Raw genomic sequence first — 18,898 nt, 5'->3', positions numbered from 1 at the left:
TTCTAGCTTTGCCAGTGTTTTAGAAGACTGCCAAAAGAAACATAAATCCATTTGAAGGGAGGTAACATCACCCTAGACTTAATATTAATTAATTTATATAATATTTCATTTACAACGTCAGCAAGTCAATAAAAAAAAACAACCAGGCACATGAGAAGACAAGAACACACACACACACACACACACACACACACACACAAAAGACAATAGAAACACACCTACAGTCAATCCAGAAAACAGAGCTACCAGAATACAGATCTTAAAAGAACTGACCTTACTATGTTCAAAAAAAAATGAAATATAATATTTTGAATTTTGGAAGTGATTAGGAAAGTATGAAAAATATTCAAGTGGAAATTCTAGAGCTGAAAACTTCAATAACTGAAATTAAGAACTTGGTATATCGTTAAAAGCAGTTCATGTGTAGCTGAAGAGAGAATTAGTGAACTAGAAGATAGTTTAAAAGAAAACATTGAGACTGAAACATGCTGAGACGAAAGGATAAAAAACACAGAAGGTATAGTAAAAAACACAGGAAATAGAGTGATACAGCCTAACAATGTGTAATTTAAGTACCAGAAGGACAAAATAATGAGAATGAAGCAGAAGTAATATCTGAAGAGATATGGGTTTTCTAAAACTAATGAAAACATCAAGTCGCATGTTCAAGAAGTCCTACAATCTCCAAACAAGAGAAAACAGCACTTAGACACATCCGAGTATAATTGATTAATATGAAAAACAAAAGAAAATCTTAAAAGTAACCAGAAAAAGAAGAAAAGTCACCTTCAAAAGAGCAACAATAAGATAGAGTGGCTAAATGGATTTCTGTGACACTAATGAAGCTTAAACTTCAGGTCTCCTCATTTACATGGACATCTTTACAAGGCATCTGTTTACACGACCATAGGCTTTAATAAAATGTGCTATTAAGATATTTTAACTATAATTGATTAATACTGCTGTCTTTTTCCATTCCAATTTCCCTCTGTTTACTAGCCACCGTGTTGGGTGATGTTAGAGTGGTTCCAGAATTCTTTGTATCAGGTCGAGGTAAAGTTGAGTTGAAGTTTCATTTAGTTTAGGTTTATTGGGTTATAATATAATGAGATTTAATGTAACATAATGTGGCTCTTGGTCAACTTCATATATTGTTAGCAATTCTGGTATTGGAACAATTTCAGTAACACTCTTCTACTGTCCTACTGCCTATTGTCGTGACTCACATGCCCCCATCACACAAAGGTGTAGAACCAAAGGTTACATATTATATGAATATGCTGTACAGTTCCTCTCACTGGAAATATGCAAATAGTGGAGAAAAATAAGTAAGCAAAAAAGATTTGAGATATACAAAGCCAGAAAATATTCTGAAAAGTTATTCTATTCTTACAGCTCACATATGAAAGAAACTTGATATGGGTTTTCCCAATTTTAACCACAATCGCAAACAAATATTTACTGCGCTACTGATAAAGAGTGGTGCTCAAGCAACTTTTATAAACACTAAATGAATCTGAATCATGTTAGAGGAAAATTTCCCTTCTCTCTATAGTAAAATAATTATGATACAAAAAGACACCAGACTATGCAACAAAAATTGGAGGAAAAAAGTACTGTAGAATTTTGTCAGGCAATTAATAAAAATATTATTATTATTTTAGATTTTTTGATGGTTGCCATTTTCTGTGATTTCTTCTCTCATTCTAAGTAAATATTTACTTTCAAACCTCATTTTGCATTATTTTTCTTAAAGAGGATCTCCCAAATTTTGTAAGCTTCAGAGTACATAAAACATGGATTTTCTGATGCTGACAGCTGACTTTTAAACAAGAGCAGTAAAAGTCACTGATATTTCAAAAATGGTAAAGAAAAACGATGGCATCTATTGACATACAGTGATATTCAGCAAAAACATCCTCTAACAATAAAAGTAAATTAAAGACGTTGTAACTGAGGGAATTTGTCACCAGCAGATTCACACTGAAGAATAAATCATGGATGTTCTTCAAGAAGAAAAAAAGTGAATTCATATGGAAGCTAAGAGATGCAAGAAAGAATGAAGAGGAATGAAGGGGATATTTGACTGTATAAAATAATAAAAATAATCTTTCATTACTATCACTATCATCTGTTGTCATCAGGTGCTGTTGAGTCGGCTCCGACTCATAGCGACCCCACGCACAACAGAATGAAACACTGCCCAGTCCTGCGCCATCCTTACAATTGTTGTTATGCTTGAGCTCATTGTTGCAGCCACTGTGTCAATCCACCTTGTTGAGGGTCTTCCTCTTTTCCGCTGACCCTGTACTCTGCCAAGCATGACGTCCTTCTCCAGGGACTGATCCCTCCTGACAGCATGTCCAAAGTATGTAAGACCCAGTCTCACCATCCTTGCTTCCAAGGAGCATTCTGGTTGTACTTCCTCCAAGACAGATTTGTTCATTCTTTTGGCAGTCCATGGTATATTCAATATTCTTTGCCAACACCACAATTCAAAGGTGTCCATTTTTCTTCCTTCTTCGTTACTCATTGTCCAGCTTTCACATGTGTATGATGCCGTTGAAAATACCGTGCCTTGGGTCAGGTGCACCTTAGTCTTCAAGGTGACATCTTTGCTCTTCAACACTTTAAAGAGGTCCTTTGCAGCAGATTTATTTCTTGACAGCTGCTTCCATGGCTGTTGATTGTGGATCCAAGTAAAATGAAATCCTTGACAATTTCAATCTTTTCTCCATTGATCATGATGTTGCTCATTGGTCCAGTTGTGAGAATTTTTGTTTTCTTTATGTTGAGGTGCAATCCATACTGAAGGCTGTGGTCTTTGATCTTCATTAGTAAGTGCTTCAAGTCCTTTTCACGTTCAGGAACCAAGGTTGTATCACCTGTATAACACAGGTTGTTAATGAGTCTTCCTCCACTCCCAATGCCCCATTCTTCTCCATATAGTCCAGCTTCTTGGATTATTTGCTCAGCAAACAGACTGAATAGGTATGGTGAAAGAATACAACCCTGATGCACATCTTTCCTGACTTTAAACCAATCAGTATCCCCTTGTTCTGTCCAAACAACTGCCTCTTGATCTATGTAAAGGTTCCTCATGAGCACAATTAAGTGTTCAGTCAGTTTGTTGTACTGTGGGGGCTTGCGTGTTGCTGTGATGCTGGAAGCTATGCCACCAGTATTCAGATACCAGCAGGGTCACCCATGGAGGAGAGGATTCAGCTGAGTTTCCAATCTAAGACAGACTAGGAAGAAGGGCCTGGCAGTCTGCTTCTGAAAAGCACTAGCCAGTGAAAACCTTATGAATAGCAGCAGAACACTGTCTGATATAGTGCTGGAAGATGAGCCCCCCAGGTTGGAAGGCTCTCAAAAGATGACTGGGGAAGAGCTGCCTCCTAAAAGTAGAGTTGACCTTAATGACATGGATGGAGTCAAGCTTTTGGGACCTTCATTTGCTGATGTGGCACGACTCGAAATGAGAAGAAACAGCTGCAAACATCCATTAATAATCAGAACCTGGAATGTATGAAGTATGAATCTAGGAAAATTGGAAATTGTCAAAAATGAAATGGAATGCATAAACATAGATGTCCTAAGCATTAGTGAGCTGAAATGGACTGGTATTGGCCATTTTGAATCAGACAGTCATACAGTCTACTACGCTGGGAATGACAAATGGAAGAGGAATGGGGTTGAGTTCATCATCAAAAAGAACATTTCAAGATCTATCCTGAAGTACAGTGCTGTCAGGGATAGGAAAATATCCATAAAACCTAAAGGTAGGCCAGTTAATATGACTACTATTCAAATTTAGCACAAACCACGAATGTCAAAGATGAGGAAACTGAACGTTTTTTATCAACTTCTACAGTCTGAAATTGACCACACATGCAATCAAGATGCATTGATAATTACTGGTGATTGAAATGCGCAAGTTGGAAACAAAGAATAAGGATTGGTAGTTGGAAAATATGGCCTTGGTGTTAGAAATGATGCTGGAGAGCTTATGACAGAATTTTGCAAGACTAACAACTTCTTCATTGCAAATGCCTTTTTTCAACAACTTAAAAGGCGACTGTAGACATGGACCTCACCAGATGGAAAACACAGGAATCAGATCGACTACATCTGTGAAAAGAGATGTTGGAAAAGCTCAATATCATCAGTCAGAACAAGGTAACAGACTATCAAAATGCTTATATACAAGTTCAAGTTGAAGCTGAAGAAAATTACAGCAAGTCCACTAGAGCCAAAATACCTTGAGTATATCCCGCTTGAATTTGGAGACCATCTTAAGAATAGATTTAATGCATTGAACACTAATGACTGAAAACTAGACAAGTTGTGAGAAGACATCGAGGACATCACACGTGAAGAAACCAAAAGGTCATTAAAAAGACGGGAAAGAAAAAACAGATCAAAATGGATGTGAGAACAGACTCTGAAACTAGCTCTTGAATGTAGAATAGCTAAAGCAAATGGAAGAAATGATAAAGTAAAAGAACTGAAGAGAAGATTTCAAAGGACAGCTGGAGAAGACAAAGTAAAATATGATAATGAAATGTGCAAAGACCTAGAGTTAGAAAACAAAAAGGGAAGAACACGCTAGACATTTCTCAAGCTGAAAGAACTGAAGAAAAAAATTGAAGGCTTGAGTTACAGTTCTGAAGGATTCTATGGGAAAAATATTGAATAACGTAGAAAGTGTCAAAAGCAGATAGAAGGATTACACAGTGTCACTGTACCAAAGAGAATTGGTTAACCTTCAACCATTTCAGCGGGTAGCATATGAACAAGAATGGATGGTATTGAAGTTCAAGCTGCACTGAAGGCATTGGCAAAAAACAAGACTCCAGGAACTGAAGGAACACCAACTGAGATGTTCAACAAACAGATGCAATGCTTGGAAGTGCTCATCATCTACGCCAAGAAATTTGGAAGACAGCAACCTGGCCAACCAACTGGAAGAGGTTCACATTTGTGCCCATTCCAAAGAAAACTGATCCAACAGAATGTGGAAATTATCAAACAATATCGTTAATATCACATGCAAGTAAAATTTTGCTGAGGATCATTCAAAAGTGGTTGTAGCAGTATATGAACAGGGAACTGCCAGATAAACGGAGAAAAGATTGACGTTGGCAAGGATTTCATTTTATTTAGATTCACAATCAATGCCTATGGAAGCAGCAGTCAAGAAATCAAACAACGTATTGCCCTGGGCAAGTCTGCTGCAAAAGACCTCTTTAAAGTGTTAAAAAGCAAAGATATCACTTTGAGGACTAAGATGAGCCTCACTCAAGCTGTTCTATTTTCAGTCACCTCATATACATTCGAAGGCTGGACGATGAGTAAGGAAGATAGAAGAATTGATGCCTTTGAATTATGGTGTTGGTGAAGAATATTGAATATACTGTGAACTGCCATAACAAGGAACAAATCTGTCTAGGAAGAAGTAAAGCCAGAATGCTCCTTAGAAGCAAGGATGGTGAGACTTCGTCTTATAGACTTTGGACATGTTATCAGGAGGGACCAGTCCCTGGAGAAGGGCATCATGCTTGGTAAAGTAGAGGGTCAACAAAAAAGAGGAAGATCCTCAATGAGATGAAATGACGCAGCGGCTGCAACAACGGGATGAAACATGACAACTGTGAGGATGGTTTCAGTCTGTTGTGCATAGGGTCGCTATGAGTTGGAACTGACTCGACGGCACCTAAGAACAACAATGATGGCTAATGATCATGAGCATTTCCTCATGTATCTGTTAGCCGCCTGAATGTCTTCTTTGGTGAAGTCCCTGTTCATATCTTTGCCCGTTTTTTAAATTATTTTTTATACCCTTTTTTTTTCTTAATTGAACTTTAGATGAAGGTTTACAGAACAAACTGGTTTCTCATCAAACAATACACATCGTTGTATGACATTGGTTAACAACCCCAAGACACATCAATTCTCTCCCTTCTCAACCCGGAGTTTCCTATTACCAGCTGTCTTGTTCCCTCCTACCTTCCAGTCCCTGCCCCAGGGCTGGTACACCCTTTTAGTCTTGTTTTGTTCCATGGGACCGTTCAAGATTTGGCTGAAGGGTGAGTCTCAGGAGTGGCATCATTGCTGAATTGAAGGGATATCCGGGGGCCACACTCTCAGGGTTTCTCCAGTCTCTGTCAGGCCAGCAAGCCTGGTCTTTCTTTCTAAGTTAGAACTTTGTTCTACATTTTCTCCAGCTCTGGACGGGACCCTCTACTGTGATTCCTGTCAGAGCAGTCAGTGGTGGTAGCCAGGCACTATCTAGTTTTACTGGACTCGGTCTGGTGGAGGCCATGGTAGATGTGGTCTATTAGATGTGGTCTATTAGTCCTTTGGACTAAACTTTCCCTTATGTCTTTAGTTTTCTTCATTCTTCCTTGCTCCCGAAGGGGTGAGACCAGTGGAGTATCCTAGATGGCTGCTCACAGGCTTTTAAGACTCCAGATGCTACTCACCAAAGTAGAATGTAGAACACATTCTTTATAAACTCTGCAATGCCAATTGAGCTAGATGTTCCCTGAACCATGGTCCCCACAGCCCTCAGCCCAGCAATGCGGTCCCTCAGGGAGTTTGGATGTGTCTATGGAGCTACCATGGCCTTGCCTTGTACAGGTTGTGCTGGCTTCCCCAGGATAATGTACTGTTTTACACTTCACCAAAGTTACCTCTTATCCATTGTCTATTAAGTGTTTTTCCATCCCCACCTCACCACTCCCTTGTAACCATCAAATATTGTTTCTTTTTGTATGTAAGCCTTGTCATGAGTTTTTACAGTAGTGGTCTGGTAAAATATTTGTCCGTTTTGGCTGACTTATTTCACTCAGCATAATGTCCTCCAGATTCATCCATGTTATGAGATGCTTCACAGATTCATCTTTGTTCTTTATCATTGCATAATACTCCATTGTGCGTGTGTACCACAGATTGTTGATCCATTCATCTGTTGGTGGGCATCTAGGCTGTTTCCATCATTTTGCTGTTGTGAACAATGCTAAGGTAAACATGTTGTACATTTATCTATTCGTGTAGCGACTCTTATTTCCCTAGAATATATTTCTAGGAGTTGGATTGCTGGATTAAATGGTATATCTATTTCTAGCTTTCGAAGGAAATGCCATATCATTCTCCGAAAAGGTTGTATCATTTTGCATTCCCACCAGCAGTGCATAACAGTTCCGATCTCCCCACATCCTCTCCAACATTTGTTATTTTCTGTTTTATTGGTTCATGCCAGTAATGGCAGGGTGGGCTGGTATCTTGTGGTTTTGGTTTTGCATTTCTCAGATGGCTGGAGATCGTGAGCATTTCCTCATGTGTCTGTTGGCTGCTTAAATGTCTTCTTTGATGAAGTGTCTTTTGATCCCCTTTGACCATTTTTTAATTGGATTATTTGTCTTTTTGTTGTAGAGGTGTTGGATTTCCTTGTAGATTTTAGATATTAGACCTTTGTCTGATCTGTAATAGCCAAAATTTTTTTCCCAGTCTGTAGCTTCTCTTTTTACTTTTTTGGTGAAGTCTTTTGATGAGCATAAGTGTTTAATTTTTAGATCCCAGTTATCCAGCTTATCTTCTGGAGCTTGTGCGTTGTTGGTTTGATTTGTATCCTGTTAATGCCATGTATCAGGGCCTCTAGTGTTGATCCTATTTTTTCTTCTACGAACTTCATGGTTTTTTTCTTTATATTTAGGTTTTTGATCCACTTTGGGTTAGTTTTTGTATGTGGTATGAGGTATTGGTCCTGTTTAAATTTTTTGCAGATGGACATCCAGTTTTGCCAGCACCATTTGTTCAAAAGACTGCCTTTTCCCATTTGATGGACTTTGGGCCCTTGTTGAAGATCAGGTGACCATACGTGGATGGACTTATATCTCGGTTCTCAGTTCTGTTCCATTGGTCAATGTTTATCTGTTGTTGTACCAGCACCAGGCTGTTTTGACTACGGTAACTGTGTATAAGTAGGTTCTGAGGTCAGGTAGTGTGAGTCCTCCTACTTTATTCTTCTTCAGTAGTGCTTTACTTATCTGGGGGTTCTTCCCTTTCCATATAAAGCTAATAAGTTTTTCCCTCTCTTTAAAGAATGTTGTTGGCATTTGGATCGGTATTGCATTGTATTTGTAAACCTCTTTAGATAGAATTGTCATTTTCACAATGTTGAGTCTACCTATTCATGAGCATGGTACGTTTTTCCATTTATGTAGCTCTCTTTTGGTTTCTTGCAGTAGTGTTTTGTAGTTTTTTTTGTATAGGTCTTTTACGTCCCTGGTTAGATTTATTCCCAAGTATTTTATTATTTTTTTTAGAGGCTATTATAAATAGTATTGTTTTCCTGATTTCCTTTTCAGTGTTCTCTTTATTGGTGTATAAGAATCCAACTGATTTTTGTATATTTGTCTTGTATCCTGCTACTCTGATGAATCTTTCTATTAGTTCCAGTGGTTGTCTTGTGCAGTCTTTTGGATTTTCTATGTATAGTATCATATCATCTGCAAATAGGGACAGTTTAACTTTTTCATTACCAATTTGGATGCCCTTTATTTCTGTTTCTTGCTTTATTGCTGTAGCTAAGACTTCCAATACAATGTTAAATAGGAGTGGTGATAAAGGGTATCCTTGTCTTGTTCCTGTTCTCAAGGGGAATGTTTTCAGCCTCTCTCCATTGAGAACAATGTTGGCCATTGGTTTTGCATAGATGCCCTTTATTGTGTTGAGAAATTTCTTTTCTATATTTATTTTGGAAACCCTGGTGGCATAGTGGTTAAGTGCTACAACTGCTAACCAAAGGGTTGGCAGTTCAAATCCGCCAGGCACTCCTTGGAAACTCTATGGGGCAGTTCTACTCTGTCCTATAGAGTCGCTATGAATCGGAATCAACACGATGGCAGTGGGGTTTTTTTTTTATATATACTTATTTTATTGAGAGTTTTTATCAGAAATGGGTGTTGGACTTTGTCAAATGCCTTTTCTGCATTGATTGAGATGATCATGTGATTCTTTTGCTTCCTTTTATTTATGTGACGGATTATGTGGCTTGGTTTTCTAATGTTGAACCACCCTTGCATAACTGGTATGAACCTTACTTGGTCATGGTGTATTATTTTTTTGATATGATGCTCAATTCTATTGGCTAGAATTTTGTTGAGAATTTTGCATCTATATTCATGAGAGATATTGGTCTGTAATTTTCTTTTTTTGTAGTGTCTTTGCCTGGTTTTGGTATCAGGGCTATGCTGGCTTCATTGGATGAATTTGGAAATATGGCTTCCTTTTCTATTTTCTGAAATAGTTTGAGTAGTACCGATGTAAACTCTTCTCTGAATGTTTGGTAGAATTCTCCGGTAAAGCCATCTGGGCCAGGGCTTTTTTTGTTGTTGTTGTAGGGATTTTTAAAAATTACCTTTTCAATTTCTTCTCTTGTTATGGATCTGTTCAGATTTTCAACATCATTTTGTGTTAGTTTGTATAGGTTGTATGTTTCTAGAGATTTTTCCATTTCCTCTAGGTTTTTTAATTTGTTGGAGTGTAGTTTTTCATAATACTCTGTTATGATCCTTTTTATTTCATTCGGGTCTGTTATAATGTCCCCCATTTCATTCCTTATTTGCGTTATTTGCATTCTTCCCTGTTTTTCTTTTGTCAGTTTGGCCAGTGGTTTGTTGATTTTGTTGACCCTTTCAAAGAACCAACTTTTGGTTTTGTTGATTCTTTCTATTGTTTTTCTATTCTCTGTTTCATTTATTTCTGCTCTGATCTTTATTATTTCTCTTCTTCTGGTGGCTGCGGGCTTCTTTTGCTATTCTCTTTCTATTTGTTCAAGCTGTGTAACTGATGTTTTGATTTTGTCCCTTTCTTCTTTTTTGGTGTGCACACCTATTGCTATTAACTGACTTTTGAGCACTGCCTTTGCTGTGTCCCAAAGGTTTTGGTATGATGTGTTTTCACTCTCTTTTGATTCTGGGAACTTTTTTATTCCATCTTTGATTTCTTCTATTACCCAGTGGTTTTTAAGCAGGGTGTTATTTAATTTCCTTGTAATTGGTTTTTTTTTTTTTCCTTACTCTTCCCGTTGTTACTTTCTACCTTGAGGGCATTGTGGTCAGAGAAGATACTTTGTATTATCTCAAGGTTTTGGATTTTGTGGAAGGTTACTCTGTGGCCTAAGATATGGTCTCTTCTGGAGAACGTTCCATATGCATTGGGAAAGAATTTGTGCTTTGCAGCTGTTGAGTAGAGTGTTCTATGTATGTCTATGAGGTCAAGTTGGCTAATTGTGCTCTTTAGTTCTTCTGTATCTTTGTTGAGTTTCTTTCTAGATGCTCTGCCCTTTACCGAGAGTCGTGTGTTGAAGTCTCCTACTATTATTGTGGAACTGTCAATTTCTGTTTTAAATGCTGTTAGAGTTTCTTTTATGTATTTTGGAGCCCTGTCATTGGGTGCATAGATGTTTATTATGGTTAAGTCTTCATCATGGATCAGCCCTTTAATCCTTATACAGTGCCCTTCTTTGTCCTTTATGGTGGATTTTGTTTTAAAGTCTATCTTATCTGAGATTAGTATTGCCACTCCTGCTCTTTTTTGGTAGTTATTTGCTTGATATATATTTTTCCATCTTTTGATTTTTAATAAATTTGCATCTTTGTTTCTAGGGTGTGTCTTTTGTAGACAGCATATTGATGGATCCTCATTTTTTTTTCCATCCATTCTGTCATTCTGTGTCTTTTTATGGGTGCATTTAGGCCATTTACATTCAGTGTAATTATTGATAGGTGTGAGTTTATTGCTGTCATTTTATAGTGCTTTTTTTGTGGTGCTGACCTTTTCTTTGTTCCTCTTACTCTCCTGTGCCGAGTTCCTTTTGTTTGTGGATTTCTTTGCCATTTCTTTTGTTTTTGTAGATTTTGCTTTTGTTGAGACTTTAAGTTTTTCTTATTAATTTTGATGTGTAGTTTTTTTTTTTAATTTCTTTGTGGCTGCCTTGAAATTTACCCTTATTTTCCTAGGTTTGAACCAGTCTATTATTACGTGTTATTGCCTTGCCTTACTCTCCATTAGAAAGTTCTATACCCATACCATTTATTCCCTCTTTTATTGTTCTGACATTGTTGTCATTTACAGATTAACACCTCTGGTTCCCTGTTGCAATCGTTTTAGTTTTGGATGGTCCTTGAGAGTTCGTTTCCTATGTTGGTATCTGGCTGGTACGAACTTACCTCCTAGATTCAGGCTGTGGTCTGATATTGTTTGTTCTCAGACTGAAGGATTCCCTTGCATAATTCTTGTAAGTTTGTTTTGGTTTTTACATATCCCCTTAATTTCTGTTTATCTGGAAATGTCCTAATTTCACCATCATATCTGAATGGAAGTTTTGCAGGATATATGATTCTTGGTTGGCAGCCTTTTTCTTTCAAGGTTTTATACATGTCACTCCATTGCCTTCTTGCCTACTTGGTTTCTGCTGAATAATCAGAGCTTAGTCTTATTGTTTCTCCGCTGTATGTGACTTTTTGTTTTTCTTGAGCTGCTCACAGGACTTTTTCTTTGCCTTTGGTTTTAGCCAGTGTGATTATGATATGCCTTGGTGTTTTTCTTTCAGGGTCTATCCTATATAGAGTTCTTTGAGCTTCTTGAATGGTCATCTTTTCATCATTCATGATATTAGGGAAGTTTCTGTCAGCAATTCTTCAGTGATCCTCTCTGTGTTTTCTGTTTTCTCTCCCTGTTCTGGAACTCTGTTCACTCGCAAATTTTTTCTTTTGATTGTATCCCACAAGAAGATAAGAGTAGAGAGATGAGAACTGAAAAATGGAGAAAGACAGAAATGGAAAAAGAAAGAGAAAAGAAAAATAAGAAAGAAAGAAAGGGGGGAAAAAGAAAGAAATGCCCCTAGGAATCCCACCTACGTGGCTGCGCAGATTGGGGGAGTGGCTCCTAAGGCATGCAGTGCACCCTGGCTAGAAGCAGCTCCCAAGCTGTGAAAAGAAAAAACAAAACAAACAAAAAAAAACAAAGCATAACAAAACAGAACAAAGCAAAACAAGGGAAAATATTCCAGGGATCCCACCAGCATGGTGTCACGGTCTAGGTGAGTGGTTCCCCGGTCCAGTGTGGTTTCACGGCCTTTCAAGAAGAAGCAAAGATGCCACACAGAGCCAGGTGTTCCAGAGAAAGGAGGGGGAGAATTGTAGGGGGTACAGAAGAAACCGAAAGAGACTGAAAGAACCAACACCAGCCCAGGGGCCTGGCTAGTGTGGGCAGGGTAAGTCCAAGGAGCCTGAGGCCAAAGCAGTTGCTTCCTAGCCAAAGGACTGCAGTGGGCAGGAAGCAGAGGAAGCTGGGTGTGTGTGTGTCGGGGGCGAGGGGGTGGTTAGGAAAGCCTATATGGCTCATTACGGGTGCTTTGTCTCCTGCTCGGAATTTCCTGAAGCTGCTTTCCTGTACTCCGTGTCCGCTCATCTCCAGCATGGATGGGGCGAATCCAAGCAGCACAGACGCTGCACTTCCTGGCCAGCTGAGCCACCGGAGCCAACCAGGAAGCTCAGAGGTAGACCCACAGGCAGAGAATGGGGAGTGGGAAAATGTGTATCTCTGGTTACCGGGTGCTCTGCCTCCTGCTGGGAGTTCCATGAAGCTGCTTTCCCATGCTCCCTGTCTGCCAATCCCCAACAAGAGTCCAAGACGGCGGATCAGTGTTGCATTAGCTGGTGGGGACTTCAGCATGTATTTACGTATCTCTCCTCGCTCTCTTTCCTCTGTCAGTTTCTTACTCCATTCAATGCTTGACTGAGTTCTTTATCTCTTCATTTGACACTTCAGTTTCCAGGAATGGCATTTGTCTCTGTTTTACTTAGGTTTTCAGATCTTTGCTGTGGAGGGACAGTGTGGTGCTTCTGTCTATGGTACCATGTTTCCTGGAAGTGTTTTTCCCATTTTTTAATTGGGTTATTTGTCTTCTTGTTGAGTTTTTGCAGTATCATGTAGATTTTAGAGATCAGACGCTAATCGGATTTGTTGTAGCCAAAAAGTTTTTCCCAGTCTGTAGGTTCTCTTTTTATTCTTTTGGTGAAGACTGTGGGTGAGCATAGGTGTTTGATTTTTAGGAAAGCCCAGTTATCTAGTTTCTCTTCTGGTGTTTGTGCATTGTTGTAACGTTTCGTATACTGTTTATGCCATGTAGCAGGGATCCTAGCGTTGTCCCTATTTTTTCTTCCATGATCTTTATCATTTTAAATTTTATATTGAAGTCTCTGATCCATTTTGAGTTAGTTTTTGTGTATGGTGCGAGGTATGGGTCTTATTTCATTTTTTTGTAGATGGAGATCCAGTTATGCTAGCACCGTTTGTTAAACAGACTATCTTTTCCCCATTTAACAGACTTTCGGCCTTTGTCAAATATTAGCTGCTCATATGTGGATGGGCTTTTGTCTGTATTCTCAATTCTGTTCCATTGGCCTATGTATCTGTTGTTGTACCAGTACCAGGACGTTTTGACTACTATGGCAGTATAATAGGTTTTAAACTCAGGTAGAGTGAGGCCTCCCGCTTTGTTCTTCTTTTTTAGTAATGCTTTACTTATCCGGGGCCTCTTTCCCTTCCATATGAAGTTGGTGATTTGCTTCTCCATCTCATTAAAAAATGTTATTGGAATTTGGATCAGGATTGCTTTGTATCTACAGATCGCTTTGGGTAGAAAAGACATTTTCACAATGTTGAGTCTTTGTATCCATGAGGAAGGTATGTTTTTCCACTTATTTAGGTCTCTCTTGGTTTCTTGCAGTAGTGTCTTGTAGCTTTCTTTGTATAGGTCTATTACATCTCTGGTTAGATTTATTCCTAAGTATTTTATCTTCTTGGGGGCTATTCTAAATGGTATTGATTTGGCAATTTCTTTTCTGAAGCTCTCTTTGTTGATGTAGAGGAATTCTACTGATTTTTGTATGTTTATCTTGTATCCTGATACTCTGGTGAACTCTTCTATTAGTTTCAGTAGTTTTCTTGGGATTCTGTATGGTTTTCTGTGTATAAGATCATGTCATCTGCAAATAGAGATACTTTTACTTCTTCTTTGCCAATTTGGATGCCATTTATTTATCTAGCCTAATAGCTCTGGCTAGGATCTCCAGTACAATGTTGAATAAGGGTGGTGATAAAGGGCATCTTTGTCTGGTTCCCGTTCTCAAGGGGAGTCCGGCTACCGACTTTTTGGTTAGTAGCTGTAGCTTACCGTATCTCTTAACCACTGTGCCACCAGGGTTCCTCTGATGTACAGAAGGTCCTAATTTTAACGAAGTACAATTTATCAATCTTCTTCATTATGTTTTGTGTCTTGTTTAAGAAATCTTTGTCGACTCAGTCACACAGATATTTTCTCCATTTTCATTTATTTCACTAACTTTGTAATTGTATTATGCTATGTTTCGTTTCTGCCATACTATTTTATGTTTTTTCTTTACTATGTTTTTTTGTTGTTTTTGTTTGTTCTCTTTCTCTTCTCATTGGACAGACTGAATTTTCTCCTGTTCATTTGAAGTTTAAACAGACTATATTTATTATTTCAATGGTTACTCTTCACTTACCATGATCCAGCCCTGTGGTTTTTTCCTCATCAATTTCTTGAGCTTATCTGTGACTGTGGAGCCCTGGTGGCATAGTGGTTAAGAGCTTGGCTACTAACCAAAACATTGCCTGTTCAAATCTACCAGCTGCTCCTTGGAAATCCTATGGGGCAGTTCTACTCTGTCCTGTAGGGTTGCTATGAGTCAGAATTGACTCAGCAGCAATGGGTGTGGTTTGGTTTTGGTTATCAATTACTGTGTCTTCCTTGGAGTAAGGTAATTAATTACTTTAACAAATGTTTACCTCCATCTGATATCTTTCCAGTATTCTATCTCTACAACCTCCCCCTCTATATTGGTATCATCTAAATTTTTAATTCTGAATATGTGTCTGTGTGTTCAGAAATATTTTAAAAGTCAAAGGAATGGGAGAAATAAGTGGAGAAAAGTGAGATTTAAAAATTAATTATGTTTATCTCCATTCTTTTGATGATTCCACATCCTAATTTCCAATTTCTTTTTTTGCCTTTGGGAGTATTTTTGTCTAAGAATATTTTCAAAGAGATTCTGAAGTTTTGCATGACTGAAAATATCCGTATCTTATCTTTGCATTTAAATGAGAATTTAGCTGGATATAATTTCTTGGTTTAAATTCCTTTTTTTTTTTTTTTAGCACTCCATTTTATGGTTGCATCCATTGTTCCTGATGAGTTATTAGATGTCAATCTGATTCTTCTTACTTTGTCATTGACATAAATTTTCTTTTTCAAAGCCCTTAGAATTTTCTCTTTTTCTGTGATGTAATTTCAGTAAAATACATTTAGCTCATTTTTCCCTTTAAATATTCTTTTTTAATAAGTTACTTAGTTTTATTTTGTTGTTGTTGAAAATATACATAGCAAAACATACACCAATTCAATAGTTTCTGTATGTAGACATTGATTACAGTCTTCATGTTGTGCAACCGTTCTCACCCTCCTTTTCTGAATTGTTTTCCTCCCCATTTACATAAACTCTTCCCCAATCCAAGTCTTAACTGCTTAGTAATCAATTTATCCTGGTGGAAATATTACCTTGGATTATATCCTTGGGTTTATGCATGTAGGAAGACATTTTTCTCGTCAGTCCATTTTCAGAATCTTTGCTTATAGAACAATATTGTTAATACAAGCAAAATCAGAAAATTCTTGTCACAGACTCCAGGGCAGAATCCTATCTCCAAACCGAGAATTTGTACATGAGTTGAGGCTTACTTCTCAGGCAGAGAAGCCAGGAACAATTCTAATTCTTCCTGAGAAAATGAGATGGAAATGTGAGAGCCTCAGAATTTGGTGGTGGTCTCTCAGAAGTGTTCTGCATCACCCAAGATGCCCAGATAGGAGTCTAACAGGCAATCCTTTACTCAATATTGACGTCAAGAAACAGGCATTGGATGGCCTGCATTTTTGCTGGTTTTCAAATTTTATAAATGCAAACATCTGTAACCTTGTGAGAGATAAGTGTTGAGAATGAGGTTCTTCTTTTCAGTTGTGATGGAAAAACTGCAGGAGTGATCGTCTCACACAGCCTGCGGATGGCTGAATGTGGATAAAGTTGGATGCCCAGCCTGAGAAAGATGCTCTGTTCTCTGAGCAACTTTTGAGTTGGGCTCTTACAAGCCATGTCCAGGTCTCTTTGGCCAGCACTCCCTGAGCCAGGTCCCCTCTATGCTGGCGAGCTTGGGTTTAGTTGCACCTTCCCCAAAGCCCTACCACTGGGTTGCCAGTTCCTTAGATCCCATGTGACAGCGGAAAAAATTGAGGTGGAAAGTTGCTTTTGGGTTTCGATGGTTTCATTATTTTGAGATTGATTACTTTAATAATGAAATTTGCTTTAGTGCCTTAATGGACTTTATACTTTTTATCATGACCTGGCCATATTTGAGAAAATTTAGAATAACAATATTATTCTTGGGCCAGCAGCAGAAGGGTGCGCAGCCATGCAGAGATAGGGAAAGCAATTAAACCATGTGTCTGTAAAGGCAGAAGTGTGGTTTTTGTAATCAGGAAACATTATTAAAATGGCAACACATATATACGTATTTATAGTAAGATTGGATTACATTTACGTGTATGATTCCCTCTGGCCCATCCCCAAGCACACACATATTCTTACTTTACCTTATTACTTCTGCTAATGATGGTCCAATGTTACGTTATGCTTTGATTGCAAATGCTTCGGACAAGTGGGCTTCAACCACTGCCTGTGTTTGCCTACAAATTTTGCCTTTCTCTTTTCCCTGGAATCAGGACCTACAGCAATATGCTCATTGCAACTCGGGTAAAGTGGAGAAGGGAGACCCCCATTGTCTGGGTGGTAATGTGGACATTTACCAGGACTGTTACTTTCTCATTCTCTTCTTGTCTGGTTTGAGTAACCAGGTTATATTAACCTCAGAGATTGAGTTGGGGAATATTTCTTCTTTTCCTATTATCCAAACTAGTTTGTTAACTTTGGAATTTTCTTTTCCTTAAAATGTTGTAAAACCATTTAGCCTGGTATTTTCTTTGTGGCAAGGTTGTTGTATAATTCATTTTTTTTAAAGGTACTAGGATTCCTCTGCCTTTTATTTTTGTAAGAGAAAGTCTGTTTTGGTAAGCTGTATTTTTCTGAGGCTGTGTCCATCCTATTTTTCAAGTTTATTGGTAGAAGATTGTTAATGTTACCATTACTGCTACTGTTTCTGTAGTTGTGTGCCCTTTTACTTCTAATGGAATTTATTTTTGTCTTCTCTCTCTCTCCAATCAATTCTGTGGGAAGTGTGTCATATTATTAGTTTTTTACAAACGATCTTTTAAATGTTGTGGATAACAATAGAACATTGTCCAATATAGTGCTGGAAGATGAACGACAAGGTTGGAAGGCACTCAAAATACACAGTGGTTGCAACAATGGACTTGAGCATACCAACAGCTGTGAAGGTGCCGAAGGACCGGGTGACGTTTTGTTCACTTCCTCACGAGGTTGCCAATGGATGAGAGCTGGCTTGATGGCAAGAAACAATAACAACAAAGAAATGTTGACATGGCTTTCCACTGGAAACAACCAGTCATCTTTACTGTTTATTCCAAACTTCTTTATATTCTCCCCATCTTTGATGGAAACTAATCTCAAAGGAAGATTATTGATTACAAAACAACAACCACCACCACAAACTTTTAAGATCTGTTAATTCTCTCTATTGTGTTTTGGCTTTCTGCTTTATTCATTTCTTTTTTTATTGTGGTAAATATGTCCGTAACAAACATTTGCCATTTTAACCTTCTTTACACATACAATTCAGTGACATTGTGTTTATCGTGTCATTCAGTCATCACCATTATTTCCTAATTTTTCCATCATCCTTAGCAGAAGCTCAGTGTGCCCTAAGCACGGAATCCTCCTCCCCATCCCGCCAGCCCCTGGTAATCACAAACAAACTTTGGCCTCTATACACTTGCCTAGTCTTGATATTTCATATAAGTGGGGTCCTACAATATTTATCCTTTGGTTCATTTACTTCACCTCTCATATTTATTGCCATCTTCTTCTGCCTTTTTAGAGGTTTAGTCTATTCTAAATTTCTCAAAGTGATTGCCTAGCTCATTCCTTTTCAACCCTCCCTCTTTCCTAAGGTAGCGTTTCCAGCTAGAGCTCCTTCTAGTTCACACTTCACCTGCATTCCACAGAGCTCGATGTGTGGTATTTTCATTTTTACTGAGTTCTAGTTATTTTCAGTTTTCACTATCATTTTTCTTTGACCTATGAGTAACTTAAAAGTGTAGTTTAAAATTTCCAAATATATGGAAATTCAGAAGTATTTTTGTTATTGTCACTTAATTTGATTGCATTGTGATCAGAAAACATGGTCTGTACGTCACCCCCCCTCCCTTTTTTTAAAACATTTTTGAGACTTACTTCATGGCCCAGTATGTGGTCATTTTTGGGTAAATGTTGCATGTTTGCTTGAGAAGACTAGGTATTTTCTAATTGCTGGGTGCATAGTATAAGGCCAATAAATCAAATGTGTGTTTCACACCTTCCCTGTCTTTAATATATTCTTCTTCATCTCCCGTAGTGGTGGAGGCTTAACAGCTTCTCTTGACTTGCAGTCCAGGCAGGTGAAGTGACTCCTATGTGCTCTGTGACTGGTGGGAGAGGGGTGGGGGAAGACAGAGGGACCCTTTGGCATGGCATCCTGGGGGAGTGGGCAGCACCCTGACCTGCTCACCAGAATATCAGACCTACCTGGTGAGGGACTCATTCTCTTCTGACTGGCCAGGCAGTTAGCCTCACCAAAC

This window comes from Elephas maximus, chromosome 16, assembly GCF_024166365.1.
Source record: "Elephas maximus indicus isolate mEleMax1 chromosome 16, mEleMax1 primary haplotype, whole genome shotgun sequence".
Taxonomy (NCBI): Eukaryota; Metazoa; Chordata; class Mammalia; order Proboscidea; family Elephantidae; genus Elephas; species Elephas maximus.
This window is presented reverse-complemented; position numbering follows the sequence as displayed.